This window comes from Oryctolagus cuniculus, chromosome 15 (genome assembly GCF_051225735.1).
Source record: "Oryctolagus cuniculus isolate XC-2025 breed Fujian yellow rabbit chromosome 15, ASM5122573v1, whole genome shotgun sequence".
Lineage (NCBI taxonomy): Eukaryota > Metazoa > Chordata > Mammalia > Lagomorpha > Leporidae > Oryctolagus > Oryctolagus cuniculus.
Window position 1 is genome coordinate 56,042,807 of NC_142881.1, and position 21,381 is coordinate 56,064,187.

The 21,381-nt window shown below is 39.5% G+C and overlaps 1 long non-coding RNA gene across 9 annotated transcripts in view; it reads left to right on the plus strand.

Moving 5' to 3' along the window:
• LOC138845368 (uncharacterized) overlaps window positions 1-21,381 on the plus strand; it is a 318,589-nt gene that overhangs the window by 166,741 nt on the left and 130,467 nt on the right. The window contains exon 5 of one of the 9 annotated variants that reach the window (XR_016221652.1): window positions 3,116-3,359. The exons of the other annotated variants lie outside the window; for them this stretch is intronic. This is a non-coding gene — a long non-coding RNA (uncharacterized LOC138845368). Of the gene's footprint in view, window positions 1-3,115; window positions 3,360-21,381 lie in introns of those variants that run through there. 9 annotated transcript variants of the gene reach the window in all.

Consider the following 21,381-nt stretch of genomic DNA (forward strand, 5'->3'; position numbering starts at 1 on the left):
ATGCATTTTTTGCAACTACGCTTGTTAAATTGGTTTTGGGTACATTTGAAGACTACTCCTAACCTTTGAAGAGACTTGATACGCTCTATAGCAGGAATGCTTAGCCTCATTTTTTCATGCATATATTTCCCTTATATCTGAGCTATAATTTCTCATCTTCTTCATTGAGCACTTTGTCTAAAGCCCTGGAGGCTTTGTTTTGCTTGCAGACTTCAGCATAGGTCATGGGACGTGTCGATGGACCGACAGGCACCAGCAGCAGCACTGGATGCTCGTTTCCTGACACCTAGGACTGGTTGCTAGAGACACAGCACACTTGGGTTTATGGAGAAGACACTCTATCTGTGCTCTAAAAAGGGTGTGTCTGGAGAGGTCAGAAAATGAGATGAGTTATTGCAGATCATCTTTATGATTCAACCAACTACCAAAGTAGTTGCGAATTTTTAAAATTCATGTATTAGACCATTATTGGGATTTCCTCAAGTATGAGAGTGAGGACTCTTCATCAAATGTCTGTTTCACTCAGTATACCACACCGTGGCAAAAGCTGAAAGTACAAAGTGGAAATATGAAACCCATTTTACATTTCAAGAAATACAACTATTAAGAATGACAATTTTTATGAGGAACATATTGGCACAAATGCTAAACCAGGCTAGAAAATATCCCAGGGAATGGCTCTATGGTAACACTGGATATAACAGACATGATAGCAAGGGCAGCTAGCATGACTGTGCAAATTCTTGTCTTCATTTGGACTTAGGATCTATTAGTAGAGTTGTGCTTGGGGCACTATATTAATAGGAAGAATGAAAACCTTATGCAGAAGCTGCAGTCTGGGACTTGAGAAGAGACCATTCATAGTCTTCTTCAACCAGGAGGGTGCTGGGGTAATTAACAACTTGTGGACAGAAGAGGGTTGGTATGAAGGGGAAGTATGTAAAACTTGATTTACAGCTCTTATTTCTGTGGTGTAAACTCCCTTGCCATGGCTGATTTCAAGTTCCAAGCTTGACAAATCATTAGACTTGGACATGGAGTAGTGCACAGTCGGTGCACCACTTCCCAGACTACCCAGATCTGTGCCCAACAATGCTGAGTATTGTTTTTTCAGCAAGAGAGAGTAATGAGAAGCTGAATACACTTCTTACTACTCTTTCCCTCCCCGAAGAGTTGTACCTTTAACTCCTCTAAGACTCAGTCATGGAATTGTGTTGGTTTTATGCTGTTTTGTTCCACGATTTTACCTTAGGAAGAAGTTTAATAAATAAAAATATTCTTCTATTTAATTTTTTGACCATTATACACTGTTGATGTTTGCCATGTACACTGAGTCAAAATGATCTAAACCATGAAAATCTGCACAACTCTGTCCCCTGTGTGCCCCCCGTTCCTGGTCAACGTCAAGAGAAGAAAAAAGCATCTGCAGAGGCTTTCCCTTAGCCTTTACTTTTTGATGTCCTAGATCACCAAATTATATAATAACAACAAAAACTTTAAGGAATATTCTAAACAAATTTAAAGACCTAAAGTATTTAGAACACAGAATATTTAATTAAGTTTGTTATGTTCCAGATACCAGAGAGGATTCAGGGACTTCAGGAACCTCCAGTAATAAATGTGGGTCTGTTTTTGCATATGAAAATAGAAAACATATATTTTATGCATCAGTTGTAGATATTGTTCTGCAACATTTCCTCATAAAACAGGATGTGCCTTATGCTAATTTTCCATGAATATTTCAATATCATTTGGCAAAAGGAGCAAAAATATGACCCATGTCCAAAAAACACCTCTACTCCGGGGTTGCCACATTCTCCAGTGGTTTCTTTATAATTACAGATTTATGAAGTGAGACCATGCTAAGCAGAACAGAAATTGAATATACCAATCAAGAAGAAAACACTCATGGCAACCATGGAACAATGAGAGTAAATAAATAGATCAAAAGCTACCAGCATTGAAACAGAAAGGAATTCATGGTTCCATCACATGGCACTATGAAGGGTCAGTATTCTATCTGAAAAACTGATGGAAACTGAAATCAGCAGAGTGAACTGGTTATTAAGCAGTGATGGAAATTTGTCAGTGGGTGTTGCTGGGGTCTTGAAGAGATCAGAAAGACATCTAAGCCTTACTCCAGGAGTTTTTCTCGACTTGTAGAATTTAGGAATTGCCCGCTTTCTCGTTGTAGCATTCATTTATCTTTCCCATTCTTGAGTTAGCTTTATAGCACTCCTTTTGGGTGTGTAATGTAGTACCCTTTATGTGTATAAGGGAAGCTTCTGACAGCTCCCTGTATATGAGAAATTCTTCCAGGGAGAAATGATTTATTGTAATGGGTGTATGTTGTTAAAGCTAGGTTGAAACTATGCCTTTGATCTAATTTGTAGCTCTATCCTGTGAAGGGATTCTTTCTTCAAATGTCAGAATTTTTTGCTAGCAGCAGGACTTGCCCCTCCCAAGATCTGTTTTTTTTTTTTTTTTCTTCACTGCATTTCTGTGAGGAGAGAAAGTGGCCATCTTTTAATGTCCCTTCCACCTCCCCTCTGGCACATTTGCAGTTTCTCACCCTGAGGTGGTCAGGAGGGAGCCCGTCTTTTAATACCTCTTTCCTCAGGGAGAATCAGGGATTATTAGCAATTGTAATGGTGTAGGGGAGCACGGCTCTGCTTAATCTATGGAGCCTGCATGGCCATTTTAGAGGCAATGTAACAGGTGATTACTAACTCAGAGGTGCTATTTTCCTGTTGCCAGAAGGTCACTTTCGCAATACAACAGCATCAAAATGCTTAAAGGTAAGTTAAGGGAAATGTTGAATATGTAACAGATGGAACTCAGGAACTTAAGTGAACTTCATCGGAAGCACAGAGATTGATAAAGCCTTCAGGTTTCCTACTCTTTGCGATGCTGCTGCAGAGGAATTGGAGCAAGGGCTTCAGCAAGACAGGGGCCAGAATTTAGGCGGTGGAGGCAGAAGCAGAGCCTCACTTCTGAATGTGTTCAGATTCTTGCAGCTGGCTTTGCTAACTCCCGGTCTCTTCTCTAGCTGACTGATGGAAGTTTTCAGCAATGAGCTCTAAGATTTTTTTTTGTTTTTTTTTTTTTTTGGCAGCAGAATGTCCTAAAGGAAGTTCAGCTCAATTGCCTTTGCCGGAAAAGACACTGAGCCAAGTGATTGTTCGATGGGCCTGGAAAGAAATGATTGTTTCATTTGAAGTTTCCACTTTAGCCTTAAAACCTAGGTTTGATAGTGTGAGGAACAGCCTGTCCTCTTCACTTCTCCCTGGCTGATGAGAGGGAGTTGTTAGGTGCTCATTAGACTAACACGAAGGTAGACAGAACCAGTTATGGAATCCATGACTCATTGTTACATTTTATCAGTTCCCTTAGCTATCTGCCCAAATTGTAATCTTTTTCTTTTTTTGTGTGGCTAAAGTTCTGAAATATTAGAGATAAAATTCATGACTTAAAAATTTAAAGCTTTCATTTCTTTCCATCTGGGTAATTCCTGGTATGAACAGGTAACCGACCTCTTGGCTTTGACATTCCCTGTCTACCATGTTGGGATGGGATTTGTGATAGTTCTCTTACCGAGTCTTCTGAGTAGTCTCACCACGAAGGCATTGCTCCCATCTTACAAATGAGGTGGCTGAGGCTCGAAGAGTCAGCAAGAAATGGAGCCAAGATATGGAACCCTTCTTGGACAACAGCCCAATACTCCATGATGAATGTGAGCAAGTTAAAGCCAGGGACCCTGTGAACCTGAGATGAGGACAGGATTGCTGGCCTGAGTGTCCACAAAGGAAGCCCCATAGAGGCTCCCCATACCCAGTAGAAGAATAAGATATCTGTTTATTGCTGTTTGAACCGACTCTGAAGTCTAGGGCCCCAACTATGCCTATATCGAAACAGAGGAAAGCTAATAAAATGTGAGATTGTAATTGAACCCCATAGATTTTCTTCCCAAATATCTCTTTTCTCCTGTACTACTTCATATGGATCCTGCATCTCTTCCTCACCAAGCTGGGGAAGTTGGGGGAGGCTTCTGTGGTTCTACATATTCTTGTTAGAGGAGAGAGCGTATCTTGACCCACAAGTCCCAGCTATTATTCAATCATTTCTAATTGTAGCAAATTTGTTTTAATAAACATAAGCCTTTGCAAGTAAGCAGAGTAAAAATCTTTCACAAGAAGTTGCAAATACTTTAAAAGAAAACTGAATAAAAGGGGAGCAGATGATACTCAGTATGTTAAAAGCCATGATCTACAGTTGTATCATGAGGTGGAAAATTGAATTGTTTTTGAGTGTTAGGTGCCTACTTCACCACTTTGCCTATGTGATTTTGTGGTTCTGAGCCCACAAGTATCCTTAAGGGCAGGCAAGAACTGAAAAAATATGAACTTTTAAATTCAGCTCCGTATATGTTATTCCACCACTCGAAAGGTATAGAATTTCCTAGACTCTTCCCCATCAATTCACTTCAGCCCATCCTATTCCCTCTTGGTTTGTCTGATTTGGGGATTCACTGCCTCTGCATATCAATCGTCATTTGTAGATGTGGCAGATGTGATGATAATGTTCTCTGTGAATTAGTTCCAATTGTTTTGTTTAAAAAGCCAATTGTGATTCTGGAAACTGACTTGCGGGGAGAATAAAAGATTCATGATAAATTATGACTTACCCCCTTTGGAGAAAAGGTATCTGGTGGTAAGCCACAGGGGATGGATTTAGTTAACATTTTCATTAATAATCAGGGAGAAGAAGTAAACAGCACTAAATAAAGTGGGCAGATGCACCTAGGTGGACTGGTGCTAACGAAGGAGGAAGCAATGGAAATGGACTTTGTGGCTTTTTTAAAAATCAAGGCAAATGGGGAGTGTATCCAGGAGTGATGTTAAACTGAAATGGGTGAAGGTGCTGGGGGAGATAATTATGACAAAGGAGGTAATGTGAATTCTTCTATTTTAGTTTCAAGTCTATGCCCATAACGTGGGAATGTGCGAATTCGTTTCCAGTATGATACCAGTTTCCTCTTTCCCAGAACAACAACCCAGTTTTGTCAACGACATCACCATTTGTTCAGGCACCTTGGATCCAATACTGAAAGATGTCTTCATGTCATTATTTTCCTTTTCCTTTTTTTTTTTTTTACTGATTTTTTTAAAACTTTTATTTAATGAATCTAAATTTCCAAAGTACAGCTTATGGATGGATTACAATGGCTCCCCCCCATAACTTCCCTCCCACTCACAACCCTCTCCTTTCCCCCTCCCTCTCCCCTTCCATGCACATCAAGATTCATTTTCAATTCTCTTTATATACAGAAGATCAGTTTAGTATATATTAAGTAAAGATTTCAACAGTTTGCACACACATAGCAACACAAACTGAAAAATACTGTTTGAGTACTAGTTATAGCATTAAATCACAATGTACAGCACGTTAAGGACAGAGATCCCACATGAGGAGTAAGTACACAGTGACTCCTGTTGTTGACTTAACAATTTGACACTCTTGTTTATGGCATCAGTAATCACCCTAGGCTCTTGTCATGAGTTGCCATAGCTATGGAAGCCTTTTGAGTTCACTGACTCTAACCATATTTAGACAAGGTAAGTCAAAGTGGAAGTTCTCTCCTCCCTTCAGAGAAAGGTAACTCCTTCTTTGATGACCTATTCTTTCCACTGAGATCTCACTCACAGAGATCTTTCATTTAGGGTTTTTTTTTTTTTTTTTTTTTTTTTTTTTTTTTTTTTTTTTTTGCCAGAGTGTCTTGGCTTTCCATGCCTGAAATACTCTCATGGGCTTTTCAGCCGGATCCACATGCCTTAAGGGCTGATTCTGGGGCCAGAGTGCTGTTTAGGACATCCGCCATTCTATGAGTCTGCTGTGTATCCTGCTTCCCATGTTGGATCTTTCTCTCCCTTTTTTGTTCTCTCAGTATTTTCAGACACTAGTCTTGTTTATGTGATCCCTTTGATTCTTAGTCCTATCATTGTGACCAATTGTGAACAGAAATTGATCAAATGGACTAGTGGGATGGCATTGGTACATGCAACCTTGATGGGATTGAATTGGAATCCCCTGGTATGTTTCTAACTCCACCATTTAGGGTAAGTCAGCTTGAGCATGTCCCAATTGTACATCTCTTCCCTCTCTTATTCCCACTCTTATATTTAACAGAAATCACTTTTCAGTTAAGTTTCAACACTTAAGAATAACTGTGTATTAATTACAGAATTAAACCAATAGTATTAAGTAGAATAGAAAAAAAATACTAAGAGGGATAACGTATTAAGTTGTTCATCAACAGTCAGGACAAGGGCTGATCAAGTCACCGTTTCTCACAGTGTCCATTTCACTTTAACATGTTTCCTTTTTGGTGCTCAGTTACTTGTCACTGAACAGGGAGAACATAAAATATTTGTCCCTTTGGGACTGGCTTATTTCACTCAGCATGATGTGTTCCAGATTCCTCCATTTTGTTGCAAATGACTGGATTTCATTGTTTTTTTTTTTTTTCCTGCTGTATAGTATTCTAAAGAGTACATATCCCAAAATTTCTTTATCCAGTCTACTGTTGATGGGCATTTAGGTTGGTTCCAGGTCTTAGCTATGGTGAATGGAGCTGCAATAAACATTAATGTGCAGATAGCTTTTTTGTTTGCCAATTTAATTTCCTTTGGGTAAATTCCAAGGAGTGGGATGGCTGGGTTGAATGGTAGGGTTATATTCAGGTTTCTGAGGAATCTCCAGACTGACTTCCATAGTGGCTTGACCAGTTTTCATTCCCACCAACAGTGGGTTAGTGTCCCTTTTTCCCCACATCCTCGCCAGCATCTGTTGTTGGTAGATTTCTGCATGTGAGCCGTTCTAACCGGGGTGAGGTGAAACCGCACTGTGGTTTTGATTTGCATTTCCCTGATTGCTAGTGATCCTGAACATTTTTCATGTGCCTGTTGGCCATTTGGATTTCCTCTTTTGAAAAATGTCTATTGAGGTCCTTGGCCCATCTCTTAAGTGTGTTGTTGGTTTTGTTGTTGTGGAGTTTCTTAAACTCTTTGTATATTCTGGTTATTAACCCTTTATCAGTTGCATAGTTTGCAAATATTTTTTCTCATTCTGTCAGTTGCCTCTTCACTTTCCTGACTGTTTCTTTTGCAGTACAGAAACTTTCTCAATTTGATGCAATCCCAACAGTTAATTTTGGCTTTGACTGCCTGTGCCTCTCGGGTCTTTTCCAAGAAGTCTTTGCTGGTGCCAATATCTTGAAGGGTTTCTCCAATGTTCTCTAATAATTTGATGGTGTCGGGTCATAGATTTAGTTCGTTAGTCCATGTTGAGTGGATTTTTGTGTAAGGTGTAAGGTAGGGTTCTTGCTTCATGCTTCTGCACGTGGAAACCCAGTTTTCCCAGCACCATTTATTGAATAGACTGTCCTTCTTCTAGGGATTGGTTTTAGATCCTTTATCAAATATAAGTTGGCTGTAGATGTTTGGATTGATTTCTGGTGTTTATGTTCTATTCCATTGGTCTACCCATCTGTTTCTGTACCAGTACCATGCTGTTTTGATTACAACTGCCCTGTAGTATGTCCTGAAATCTGGTATTGTGATGCCTCTGGCTTTGTTTTTTTTTTTTTTTTTTTATACAAAATTGCTTTAGTTATTTGAGGTCTCCTGCATCTCCATATGAATTTCAGCATCATTTTTTCTAGATCTGAGAAGAATGTGTTTGGTATTTTGATTGGTATCGCATTGAATCTATAAATTGCTTTTGGGAGAATGGACATTTTGATGATGTTGATGCTTCCAATCCATGAGCATGGAAGATTTTTCCATTTTTTGGTATCCTCTTCAACTTCTTTAAGATTTTGTCATTCTCATCATAGAGATCTTTAATGTCCTTGGTTAAGTTTATTCCAAGGTACTTGATTGTTTTTGCAGCTATTGTGAATGGGATTGATCTTAGAAGTTCCTTCTAAACCGTGGCATTGCCTGTGTATACAAAGGCTGTTGTTTTTTGTGCATTGATTTTATATCCTGCTACTTTGCCAAACTCTTCTATGAGTTCCAATAGTCGCTTAGTAGAGTTCTTTGGGTCCCCTAAATAAGGAATCATGTCATCTGCAAAGAGGGATAGTTTGAGTTCTTCCTTCCCAATTTGTATCCCTTTAATTTCTTTTCTTTTTTTTTTTTTTTTTTTGACAGGCAGAGTGGACTGTGAGAGAGAGAGACAGAGAGAAAGGTCTTCCTTTTGCCGTTGGTTCACCCTCCAATGGCTGCCGCGGCCAGTGCACTGCGGCTGGCGCGCTGCGCTGATCCGATGGCAGGAGCCAGGTGTTTCTCCTGTTCTCCCATGGGGTGCAGGACCCAAGTACTTGGGCCATCCTCCACTGCACTCTCTGGCCACAGCAGAGAGCTGGCCTGGAAGAGGGGCAACCGGGACAGAATCCGGTGCCCCGACCGGGACTAGAACCCGGTGTGCCGGCGCCGCAAGGCGGATGATTAGCCTAGTGAGCCACGGCGCCGGCCTTTAATTTATTTTTCTTGCCTAATGGTTCTGGCTAAAACTTCCAGAACTATGTTGAATAGCAGTGGTGAGAGTGAGCATCCCTGTCTGGTACCAGATCTCAGTGGAAATGCTTCCAACTTTTCCCCATTCAATAGGATGCTGGCCGTGGGTTTTCATAAATTGCTTTGATTATATTGAGGAATGTTCCTTCTATACCCAATTTGCTTAGGGTTTTCATCATGAAAGGGTGTTGAATTTTATCAAATGCTTTTTCTGCAACTATTGAGATAATCATATGGTTTTTCTTCTGCAGTCTGTTAATGTGGTGTATCACATTGATTGTTTTGCACACATTGAACCATCCCTGCATACCAGGGATAAATCCCACTTGGTCTGGGTGGATGATTTTTTCTGATGTGTTGTTGTATTCTATTGGCGAGAATTTTATTGAGGATTTTTGCATCTAGGTTCATCAGGGATATTGGTCTGTAATTTTCTTTCAATGTTTCATCTTTCTCTGGCTTAGGAATTAAGGTGATGCTGGTTTCATAGAAAGAATTTGAAGGATTCCCTCTTTTTCGATTGCTCTGAATAGTTTGAGAAGAAATGGGATTAGTTCTTCTTTAAATGTCTGGTAGAATTCAGCAGTGAATCCATCTGGTCCTGGGCTTTTCTTTGTTGGGAGGGCCTTTATTACTGTTTCAATTTCTGTCTCAGTTATGGGTCTATTTAGGTTTTCTGTGTCTTCCTGGTTCAATTTAGGTAGATTGCATGTGTCCAGGAATCTATTCATTTCTGATAGATTTCCCTGTTTGCTGGCATACAACTCTTTGTAGTAATTTCTGATGATTCTTTTTATTTTTGTGATGTCTGTTGTTACATTTCTTTTTTCATCTCTGTTTTTATTGATTTGGGTCTTTTCCTTTTTTAGTTAGTTGATGCAATGGTGTGTCAATTTAATTCATTTTTTCAAAAAACCAGCTCCTTGTTTGGCTGATTTTTTGTAATTTTTTTTTTGATTCAATCCTGTTGATTTCTTCTCTGATTTTAATTATTTCTCTTCTCCTAGTAGATTTGGGTCTGGTTTGCTGCAGTTTTTCTAGATCCTTGAGATGCACTGAAAGCTCATTTATTTGGTGCCTTTCCAATTTCTTGATGTAGGTACCTATTGATATAAACTTTCCTCTCAACACTGCTTTTGCCATATCCCATAAGTTTTATTTTTTTTTATTTTATTTTATTTTATTTTATTTATTTATTTTTTTATTTTTTTGACAGGCAGAGTGGACAGTGAGAGAGAGAGAGACAGAGAGAAAGGTCTTCCTTTGCCGTTGGTTCACCCTCCAATGGCCGCCGCGGCCGGCGCGCTGCGGCCGGCGCACCGCGCTGATCCGATGGCAGGAGCCAGGAGTCAGGTGCTTTTCCTGGTCTCCCATGGGGTGCAGGGCCCAAGCACCTGGGCCATCCTCCACTGCACTCCCTGGCCACAGCAGAGGGCTGGCCTGGAAGAGGGGCAACCGGGACAGAATCCGGCGCCCCGACCGGGACTAGAACCCGGTGTGCCGGCGCCGCTAGGCGGAGGATTAGCCTAGTGAGCCACGGCGCCAGCCTCCCATAAGTTTTGATATGTTGTGTTGTTATCCTCATTTTCTTCCAGAAAGTTTTTGATTTCTTCTATGACCCAGTGTTCATTCAGGAGCATGTTGTTCAGTCTCCATGTGTTTGCATACTCTCTAGGGATTCCTGAGTTGCTAATTTCCACCTTCATTCCACTGTGGTCTGAGAAGCTGTATGGTATGATTCTAATTCTTTTAAATTTGCTAAGACTTGCTTTATGGCCTAATATGTGGTCAATCCTAGAGAAGGTTTCATGCACTGCTGAGAAGAATGTAAAATCTTTAGACGTAGGATTGAAAGTTCTGTAGATATCTGTTAGATCCATTTGGGCAATAGTGTCGATTAAATCTGTTGTTTCCTTGTTGATCTTCTGTCCGGATGACCTGTCTATTTCTGAGAGTGGAGTATTGAAGTCCCCTAGTACTATTGTATTGGAATCTAAGTCTCCCTTTAAGTCCCTTAACATAACTTTTAAATAACCGGTGCCCTGTAATTATGTGCATATACATTTATAATAGTTACATCTTCCTGTTGAATTGATCCCTCAATCATTATGTAGTATCCCTCTTTGTCTCTCTTAACAGTTTTTGTGTTAAAGTTTATTTTGTCTGATATTAATATGGCCATACCTGCTTTTTTTTTGGTTTCTGTTGGTATGGAATATTTTTTTCCAACCTTTCACTTTCAGTCTGCATGCCTCTTTGTTGGAAAGATGTGTTTTTTGTAGGCAACAAATAGATGGGTTTTGTTCCTTAATCCGTTCAGCCAGTCTGTGCCTTTTAACTGGAGAGTTAAGTTCATTAATGTTCAATGTGACTATTGATAAGTAGTGACTTTGCCCTGCCATTTTCCCAAAGATATTTTCTAGTATATGCTTTGAGCTTCCTATGATCTTTTACTGGTAGAATTTTTTCCTTTACCTTCTTTCATATTGATGGCCGTGTTTCTGTGTTTCTCTGTGTAGCACATCTTTGAGCATCTTTTGCAGGGCTGGACGAGTGGCGACAAATTCTTTCAATTTCTGTTTGCTATGAAAGGCCTTTATTTCACCTTCATTCACAAATGAGAGCTTTGCAGGATATAATATTCTGGGCTGGCAGTTTTTCTCTCTTAGTACCTGGGCTATATCTCGCCATTCCCTCCTGGCCTGTAGGGTTTCTGATGAGAAGTCTGCTGTGAGTCTAATTGGGATTCTCTGAGAGTAATCTGGCATTTCTCTCTTGCACATTTTAGGATCTTTTCTTTCTGTTTCACTGTGGTGAGTTTAGCTACAATGTGTCGTGGTGAGCATCTCTTTTGGTCATGTTTACTAGGGGTTCTATGAGCTTCCTGTACTAAGATGTCTCTGTCCTACTCCAAACCTGGGAAATTTTCTGCTATTATCTCACTAAAAAGGCCTTCTAATCCTTTCTCCCTCTCCATGCTTTCAGGAACTCCTAGAAGCCGAATTTTGGGTTTTTTAATAGTATCCTGTAGATTCCCCACAATATTTTTTTTTGATTTCTAATTTCCTCTTCTTTTCTTTGGTTTGACTGTATACTTTCCTGTTCTCTGTCTTCTAAGTCAGATATTCTCTCTTCTGCTTCACCCATTCTGATTTTTAGGCTCTCTAATGCGTTTGTCATTTGATCTATTGAATTCTTCATTTCATTATGATTTCTCGTCACTATCACAATTTCATGTTCTACTAGTTGCTTCATTTCATTTTGATTCCTCCTTACTATTTCATTTTCGCGCAAGAGATTTTCTATCCTGTCCATTAAGGATTTCTGTAGTTCAAGAATTTGTTTTTGAGAACTTCTTAATGTTCTTATCAATTTTTTGAGATCCGCTTCTTGCATTTCTTCTATGTCATCATCTTCGTAATCTTGAATTGGGTGTCTTTTTCATTTGGGGGCATCATAGTGTCTTCCTTGTTCTTGTTACCTCAGTTTCTGCATTTGTTGTTTGGCATATTGGAGATATTCTTTGGTTTCTTCGCTATGGTGTTTTTTCTCGTTATACTATGACTCTAGATTAAGTGGACTGTCTGCTTTTGATGGATCCTTAGAGGCTGTGATGGGTATGGCCAGAGAGCTCTGTTTGGTTCTTCACGGTTAAGGGTGAGCCAGAGGTGACTCACCCAGCTTGTTCTCTCTCTCGCACGCTCTCTCTCTCTCTCTCTCTCTTTTTTTGACTCAGAAGGGAAATAATTCTGCACAGCTGAGTGGAATTGAGGGTAGTTGATGTATGAAATCTGGCCCCTGTGGGTATTCATCTACTCTACCCCAGGGACCACACAAAAGGTTTATGCAGCCCTCAGTGTGATCTCAAATTTCTCTGCAGTCTCTCACCTGGTTGCCCAGGTTACTGAGTTTGTGTACTTGGTGAATTCTCTTGCCCACCCTCAGATTTTCACAGTCTCAGTTCGTTAGCTCCACACTTTCACTAGGTCCTAACCTCCTGTTATTTTCCCCATCAGAGTCAGGTTTTTCTGCTTGGCTGATGGTGGGTGCCGCTTTACGTATGTCCAAAATGGCGCCTGCTCTTTGTCTTGCTTGCCTTTGTAGGGTGAGTGGAGAGAGGGGCTAGTGTCTGTGCTGGTTCCCCTTATTTATTTATTTATTTATTTATTTTTCTTTCCTCCAGTCAGCCTGGTGAACTTTCCCCAGCGGGGCTTCAAGCCTCATTCCCTCTAGGCTCTTTCTGCCTTTCCCTGCCAATGTCTTGGGTTACTGAGGGTTTTGTCTCACCTCCCCTTCTAGCACTGGTGTGCAGACTCTGTGGGTGGTCTTCTATGCCGTGGTTGTCCTTTTTCTCCCCAAAGGTCCTCTGTGTCACACCCACTAGATCCGGAAGAGTTTCCCCTGCAATTTTTTCCCGAGCCTTTTCCTGAGACTACAGTATCTCCACTTTTATTGAACTATCTTTTCCCGGACTATCAGTGCGCACCCTCACTATTCTGCCATCTTGGCTCCGCCTCCTATTTTGCTTTTTGTACATTCTAAGAACTAACTCTCATTTAGCATTTACTGTATGAAAGATGCCATGCAAAACAGTTTATGTTTATTATGTCATTTCTTCTTCAGGAAAATTCTAGGAAGTGTTAGTCTAATTTTACAGATGGGGAAACAAGAGGTTTTGAGGGAAAACCTTTAAGGAACTTGGCCAACCCCTAATAGCTAATGTAAACCAGTTCTTTATGCATCTCATGTACTGTCACCAAGCCTGGCAGATCCTTCCTTTGTGTGGTCTCTTTAAGTTCTTGCTTGCTTTCCGTTTGTCCACTACCTGCTGTTTATAGGACTACAGTCCTTCTGTAACTGGTATTCTAATAATCAGGCTATCAGCTGTATGTTTTGAATGTACAGCAAAAACTACTCCTATCATTTAACTCCTGTAACTCCTATGTTCAAAGCTCATTATGTTTATATTCCACAACTAACTATACTTTTGTAATTGTTTTGCATTCATTACTTTAATAATTGCACATATTTGTGGGCCACAGTGAGACATTTTGATACATGTGTACAATGTGTAATGAGCAAGTCAGGGTCATTACTGTTTCCCCTTCTTTGATATTACTTTCTGATTGATATCCTAGACCCACTTGATCCTGAAATGTACAACAAGCTATTGTGAACTGTAGTTACCCAAGAAGCCATGTAACACTGCTTACTCATTTGATCGAATTCTGATTATTCTTTCTATCCTCACACCCTCCCTGCATCTAGTAATTACCATTCTCTGTTCAGGCTGAATTTTTTTTTTTTCAGTTTCCACATGTGAGGGAGAACATGTAGTATTTATCTTTTGTTCTGTTGGATATCCTCCAGTTTCATCCATTTCTCTGCAATGACAGGATTTCATTCTTTTTACAGCTAAATAATAATCCATTGTATATAGAAACCACATTTTCATTATACATTCATCTTCATGTAGACACTTTAGTTGATTCCATATCTTGACTATTGTAAATAGTGCTGTAAAGAACATGGTGGAACAGGTATATCTTTGATATAGTGATTTATTGTTTTTAGAGATATATCCAGTAGTGGACTGCTGAATCATATGAAATTCTATTTCTAGTCTTTTAAAGACTCTCTATACTGCTCTAATTTACATTCCCATCAACAGTGTATAAAAGTTCCCTTTTCTCCAAATTCTCACCAGCTTTCTTTACTTTCTGTTTTTGCTTTTCCTTTTTGATAACAGACATTCTGACAGGGGTGAGGTGGTATCTCATTATGTTTTTTTTTTTTTTTTTTTTTTTTTTTTAATATACGTTTCCAAAGTACGAATAATGGATTACTATGGCTTCCCCCCCATACCGTCCCTCCCACCCACAACCCTCCCCTTTCCCACTCCCTCTCCCCTTCCATTCACATCAAGATTCATTTTCGATTATCTTAATATACAGAAGATCAGCTTAGTATACATTAAGTAAGGATTTCAACAGTTTGCTCCCACACAGAAACATAAAGTGAAAAATAATAGATGATTTTTTTTAATGATGATGAAATCAGATCAGACCTATTGTCATGTTTAATCCCAGTGAGAGTCAAGTTGGGAGTTGATAGTTTCTTTTCTTTTCTTTTTTTTTTTTTTTTTTTTTTTTTTTTTTACAGAGGATCAGTTTAGTATGCATTAAGTAAAGATTTCAACAGTTTGCACCCCCATAGAAACACAAAGTGAAATATATTATTTGAGTACTCGTTATAGCATTAAATCTCAATGCACAGCACATTAAGGACAGAGATCCTACATGAGGAGTAAGTGCACAGTGACTCCTGTTGTTGACTTTACCAATTGACACTCCTGTCTATGGCATCAGTAATCTCCCTATGCTCCAGTCATGAGTTTCCAAGGCTATGGAAGCCCCTTGAGTTCTCCGACTCTTATCTTGTTTAGACAAGGTCATAGTCAAAGTGGAGGTTCTCTCCTCCCTTCAGAGAAAGGTACCTCCTTCTTTGAAGACCTGTTCTTTCCACTGAGATCTCACTCACAGAGATCTTTTGCCAGAGTGTCTTGGCTTTCCATGCCTGAAATACTCTCATGGGCTTTTCAGCCAGATCCGAATGCCTTTAGGGCTGATTCTGAGGCCAGAGTGCTATTTAGGGCATCTGCCATTCTATGAGTCTGCTGAGTATCTCACTTCCCATGTTGGATCACTCTCCCCTTTATTTATTCTATCGGTTAGTGTTAGCAGGTACTAGACTTGCTTATGTGCTCCCTTTGACTCTTAGTCCTTTCATTATGATCAATTGCGAACTGAAATTGATCACTTGGACTAGTGAGATGGCATTGGTACATGCCACCTTGATGGGATTAAATTGGAGTCCCCTGGTATGTTTCTAACTCTACCATTTGGGGCAAGTCAGCTTGAGCATGTCCCAAATTATATATCTCTTCCCTCTCTTATTCCTACTCTTATGTTTAACAGGGATCACATTTCAGTTAAATTTCAACACTTAAGAATAACTGTGTATTAATTACAGAATTAAACCAGTCATATTAAGTAGAACAGACAAAAAAACTAAGAGGGATAATGTATTAAGTTGTTCATTAACAGTCAGGGCTATGTCATTATGGTTTTGATTTGCATTTCCCTGATGGCTAGTGATAATGAGCATTTTTTCATAGATTTGTTGGCCATTTGCATACCTTCTTTTAAGAACTGTCTATTCAGGTGCTTTGCTCGTTTCTTGATTGATTTTTGTTGATTTTTTTCAATTTCTTATATGTTCTGGATATTATCTATCAGATAAGTAGTTTGCAAATATTGTCTTCTGTTTTGTCAAATATGTATTCACTGGGGCTAGTGCTGTGGGATAGAGGTTAAGCCTCCTCGTCTGCAGTGTTGGCATCCCATATGGTTGCTGGTTTGAGATCTGGATGCTCCACTTCTGATCGAGCTGCCTGCTAATGTACCTGGGAGAGCAGTAGAAGATCCCCCAAGTACTTGGGCTCCTGCACCCACATGGGATACTTGGAATAAGATCCTGGCTCCTGGCTTTCATCTGGCCCAGCCCTGTCCATTGCAACCATTTATGGAGTAAACCAGTGGATGGAGGATGTATCTCTGTCTCTGTATCTCTGTCTCTCTCTCCCTCTCTCTCTCTGTCTGCCTTTGGCTCTTCCCTGTAACTCTCACTGTCAAATAAATAAATTTTAAAAAGTCTCTTCACTGATCGTTTCCTTTGCTGTGCATAAGCTTCTGAGCTTGATATAATGCCATTTGTCCACTTATGTTTTTGTTGCCTGTGCTTTTGGAGTCTTATTCAAGAAATCATTGTCTGCACCATTGTCTTGAGCTGTATCAGGTATTATAGTTGGCTCTTTGGTCCAACTTGAGATGGTTTTTGTTTATGATGAGATTTGTGGATCTGATTTCATTTTTTTTTCTACAAATGTATATCCAGTTTTGCCAGCATCATTTATTGAAAAAACTATCTTTTCTATGATGTATGTTCTTGGCACTTTTATTAAAAAAAACAGTTGACTGTTATGTTTGTGGACTAACTTCTAGATTCTCTATTCTCTTCCATTGACCTATGTGTTGGTTTTTAGGCAAGTAGTATGCCACTATAATTAAACTAGGTTTGTAGTATGCTTTGCAATTTGGTATTGTGATGCCTGCGGCTTTAGGATTGTTTTTTTCTAATTTTGTAAGAATATCTTGGTATTTTAATCAGGATTGCATTGAATCTCTAGATTTGGGTGGTATAGACAGGTTAACAAATTAATTCTTGCAATCCATATACATGGACTATTTTATTTTTTGGTGTTCTCTGATTTCTTTCATTTTTAAAAAAGATTTATTTATTTATGTGAAAGTCAGAATTACAGAGGGAGATGGAGAGACAGAGGGAAAGAGAAATCTTCCATTCTCTGGTTCACTCCCCTAATGTCTGCAATGGCCGGGGCTGAGCAAGGCCAAAGCTAGGAGTCAGGAGTTTCACCCTGGTCTCCCATATGGGGCAGGGGCCTAAGCACTTGGGCCATGCTCTGTTGCTTTCCCAGGCACCTTATCAGGCAGCTGGATCAGAAGTGAAGCAGCTTGGACTTGAACTGGCATCTATATGGGATGCTGGTACTTCAGATGGTGGCTTAACCCACTATGCCACAGTTCCAGCCCCTCATTGGTATTTTATAATTTTTCTTGATGATATCTTTGATTTCTTAGGATAAATATATTCCTAAATAGTTTTATAGTTATTATGAATAAAATTGCTTACTTGATTTCTCTTTAAGCAAGATCATTAATGGTCTATGAAAATGCAACTGCTTTTATTTGTTGATTTTGTATCCTGCAACTTTATGGAATTTTTTTTAAAATTTCAATTAAAAAAAAATTTTTTTTGACAGGCAGAGTAGACAGTGAGAGAGAGAGACAGAAAGGTCTTCCTTTTGCCATTGGTTCACCCTCCAATGGCCGCCGCGGCCAGCGCGCTGTGCCGGCGCACCACGCTGATCCAATGGCAGGAGCCAGGTACTTCTCCTGGTCTCCCATGGAGTGCAGGGCCCAAGTACTTGGGCCTTCCTCCACTGCACTCTCTGGCCACAGCAGAGAGCTGGCCTGGAAGAGGGGCAACCGGGACAGAATCCGGTGCCCCAACCGGGACTAGAACCCGGTGTGCCGGCGCTGCAAGGCGGAGGATTAGCCTAGTGAGCCGCGGCACCGGCCTTAAATTTCAATTTTTATTAAACATTTTATATACACAGATATCAGGTCTTGATAAAAACATGTCTGATTTTTATATACTCAATGTACAAATGATTATATTTTCACAATAAAGATGAAAATGGCAATTCTAATCAGTTATTCCTGGAGTGTTTAGGTTTTTCCGTCTATAAAATAATGTCTTCTGAAAACATGGATGTTTTGACTTCTTCCATTCTAATTTGGATCACCCTTATTTCTTTTATTCTTGCTAATACTCACAATACTGGTAAGAATGGTGAAAGTAGGCATTCTTGTTTTGGAGGTGAAACACTTCCATAACTTTTACAGAATGTTTCCCTATTTACTTTTTATCCAGCTTGTTTTAGGAAAGAGTTATCCTTTTTTTTTTTTTTTTAAATATGAAGCATGACAAGGTAAAGCTAAAGTATAAAATACATGAATGGATAATGAACAAAGAGGAAAATGATCACATGGAAACATATATGAAGGTAGAAATGAAATTGGAAGTTAGACAGTCACAAGAGTATGCATACTTGTCACCAAAATGTATAATTGGTTTCCATGCATTTACTTGAAAATATTGCTAGTGAAGTTGAATTTTTAAGGATAGGACTGACTCTAACACAGTATCTGATGCTTGCCTCCAGGGTAGAGATGGGTAAATTTTCACCCGTATGTCATTTTTAGTACCACCAGGTTCTGCTTATAAATACATGTAGTCAGCAATTTTCCACTTAGGCTGTCATATCTATTTCTAAAACAATGAAAAAGGAAACCTTCCTATCCATTTTCTGACATTTCTGATAGGATTGCATTGGACTGACCATAAGTAGTGGTATTCTTTGTCCTCCGTATTGGGTTAATATTTGATAATTAATGAAATAATGCATCTCACAGTGAACCTCCACATGGGAAAAGAAATCCAGGTATAATGGAAGAATTTAGGATTCTCTGAATTAGGAACCTCAACATGTCAACCTAAATTTAATAATAGGTCAAATATTTCCCACTACAGTAATAGAGATAACCACAAATGGGAGGGGAGGAAATTTAAATCCAGATTTTTTCATAGGAAAACAACATATATGTGAGTGTACATATATGTATATATACACATAGAATGTAATATGTATATATATATGTATATATACACATATAATTTTATTTTTACTTGAAAGAGACAGAGGTCTTCCATCCACTGGGTTACTCTCTAAATACCCTCAACAGCCAGGGCTAGGTTAGGCAAAATCTAGGAGGCAGGAATTTCATCTGGATGTCCCAAATGGATGGCAGAGACTCAAGTACTTGAGCCATTGCCTGCTGTCTCCCAGGATGCACGTTAGCAAGAAGCTGGTTCAGCAGTGGAGCCAGGACCCAAAGCCAGGCACTCTAGTATAGAATGCAGGTATCCAAGTGGCGCTTTAACCTCTATGCCAAATGCCTGCCTCAGAAAATAATAAAATATTCCAACACATCTTAATTGTGAGGCACACTTCAGATGTAAGAAAATACATCTTAGCATCTGTTAAATGCTGCTGAAATTGCTGCTGCTGGCTGCTTCTGCAGCACCCACACTCCTCTTGTCCAAGGCAGAATATGTCTACCCAGTTTCTGGAAATAAGGTTGTCTATTGGTTTTCTGAATTGAGGCCTTTCACTAGGAAGGTAATCAATCAACAAGTATTTTCAAGGACTGTGGCAAATAGTGTCAGGCCAGTTTCTCAGTTATGTAGAGGAAGAAGTTTATGGATAGACTTCTCTGAAGGGACAAGAACATTAAAGATATTTGTATAAATAGGAATGCTCACCCAAGAGCAACCTCAGCAGAGGAGGCTTTGAATAGCCAAATAGATAGGATGGCCCATTCTGTGGACATCAGTCTTCCTCCCTTGTTCCCTAGTCACTCCTGTCATTACCCAATAGATTCATGGACAAAGTTACTGTGGTGACAGCCACGGGGTTAATGTATTTCACTCACCAGGGCTGTTGTCATTGTTGAGTGTCCATTCTGCCATCAGCAGAGTCTGACACTGAGTCCCCAGTGTGCACCATTCTCTGAGTAAAGCCACCTGGTGGCAGGCTGATTGCATTGGACTACTTCTCTCATGGAAGAGCAGCATTTTGTCCTTACTGGAAAAGACAATATTCTGAAGATAGATCATCTTCTGTGCATGCAATATTTCCGCCATCCTGTCCTATCTATTGTCATGGTATTCTATTGAACATTGCCTCTAATCAAGAAAGTCACTTCATGGCAGTAGAAGTGGGGCAATGGACCTATTCTCATGGAATTTACTGATCTGATCATGTTCTCCATTGCTCTGAAATAACTGCTTCAGGAGTGGTGGACGGGCTTTTGGAAGACTCAGTTACATTGCCAGCTAGTGATAACACCTAGATATGGAGCTAAGTTCTCCCGAAGGTTGAATATGTTCTGAAATAGCATCCTATATATGATAATATTTCTTCCATAGCCAGGATTCATGGGTTTAGGAATCAGAAGGAAGAATAGGAGTGGCACCACTTATCATTAACCTCATTGATGTACTAGCAAAATCTTTGCTTCCTTTCCTGTGACTTTATGCTTTGCTGGCATAGAACATAGTTCTGAAGGGAGGAATGCTTTCACGGGGAGGCACAATGATACCACTGAAATGCAGGTTAAGACTGCCACCTGACCACTTTAGATTCCTATGCTACTAATCAACAGGTAAAGAAGGTCGTTCCCGTGTCAGCTGGGGTAACTGATTCTAAAAAGAGGACATTTGTTGCTCTGAAGTGGAGGTAAGGGGGTGTATTTCAGGAATACAGACGATTTTTAGGGTGTCTTTTAATATTTCCATGCTCTATAATTAAACTCAATGCAAAACAAGGCAACAATCTAGGTGCTTTTCCTAATGGCCCAGACCCTTCAGAAATGGTGGCTTGCATCACTCCATTACATAGAGAATCATGACCAACCAAGGTGCTGGCCAAGGACAGAGGGAATTCATAGTGGGTAGTAGTAGAAGGCAGTTGTAAATACCAGCTATGACCATGTAACCAGTTATAAAAGACAAAAATTGCTTTGTACATTACTCCTTATTTTGTTATGAAAATTTCTATGTGTATATGTCCTTGTGTGTAACTCAAATATCTGTTTTCCTCCCTCTCTTATTCCCTTATTGTATGAAATAAATGATTTCTTACATTTCAGTATTATTGATTTTACATCATAGTATTTAAGTTATAGATATCAAGGAGAAAAGTAATATCACTCAAGAATTTTACTTCTTCTGAGTAAAAGATTGGTGCATTTTTTTTTTATTCCACATACTGGTTTTTTTTTTTTTTAAACTTTTATTTAATGCATATAATTTTCCAAAGTACGACTTATGGATTACAATGGCTTCCCCCCCATACCGTCCCTCCCACCCACAACCCTCCCCTTTCCCACTCCCTCTCCCCTTCCATTCACATCATGATTCATTTTCGATTATCTTAATATACAGAAGATCAGCTTAGTATACATTAAGTATGGATTTCAACATTTCAACAGTTTGCTCCCACACAGAAACATAAAGTGAAAAATAATAGATGATT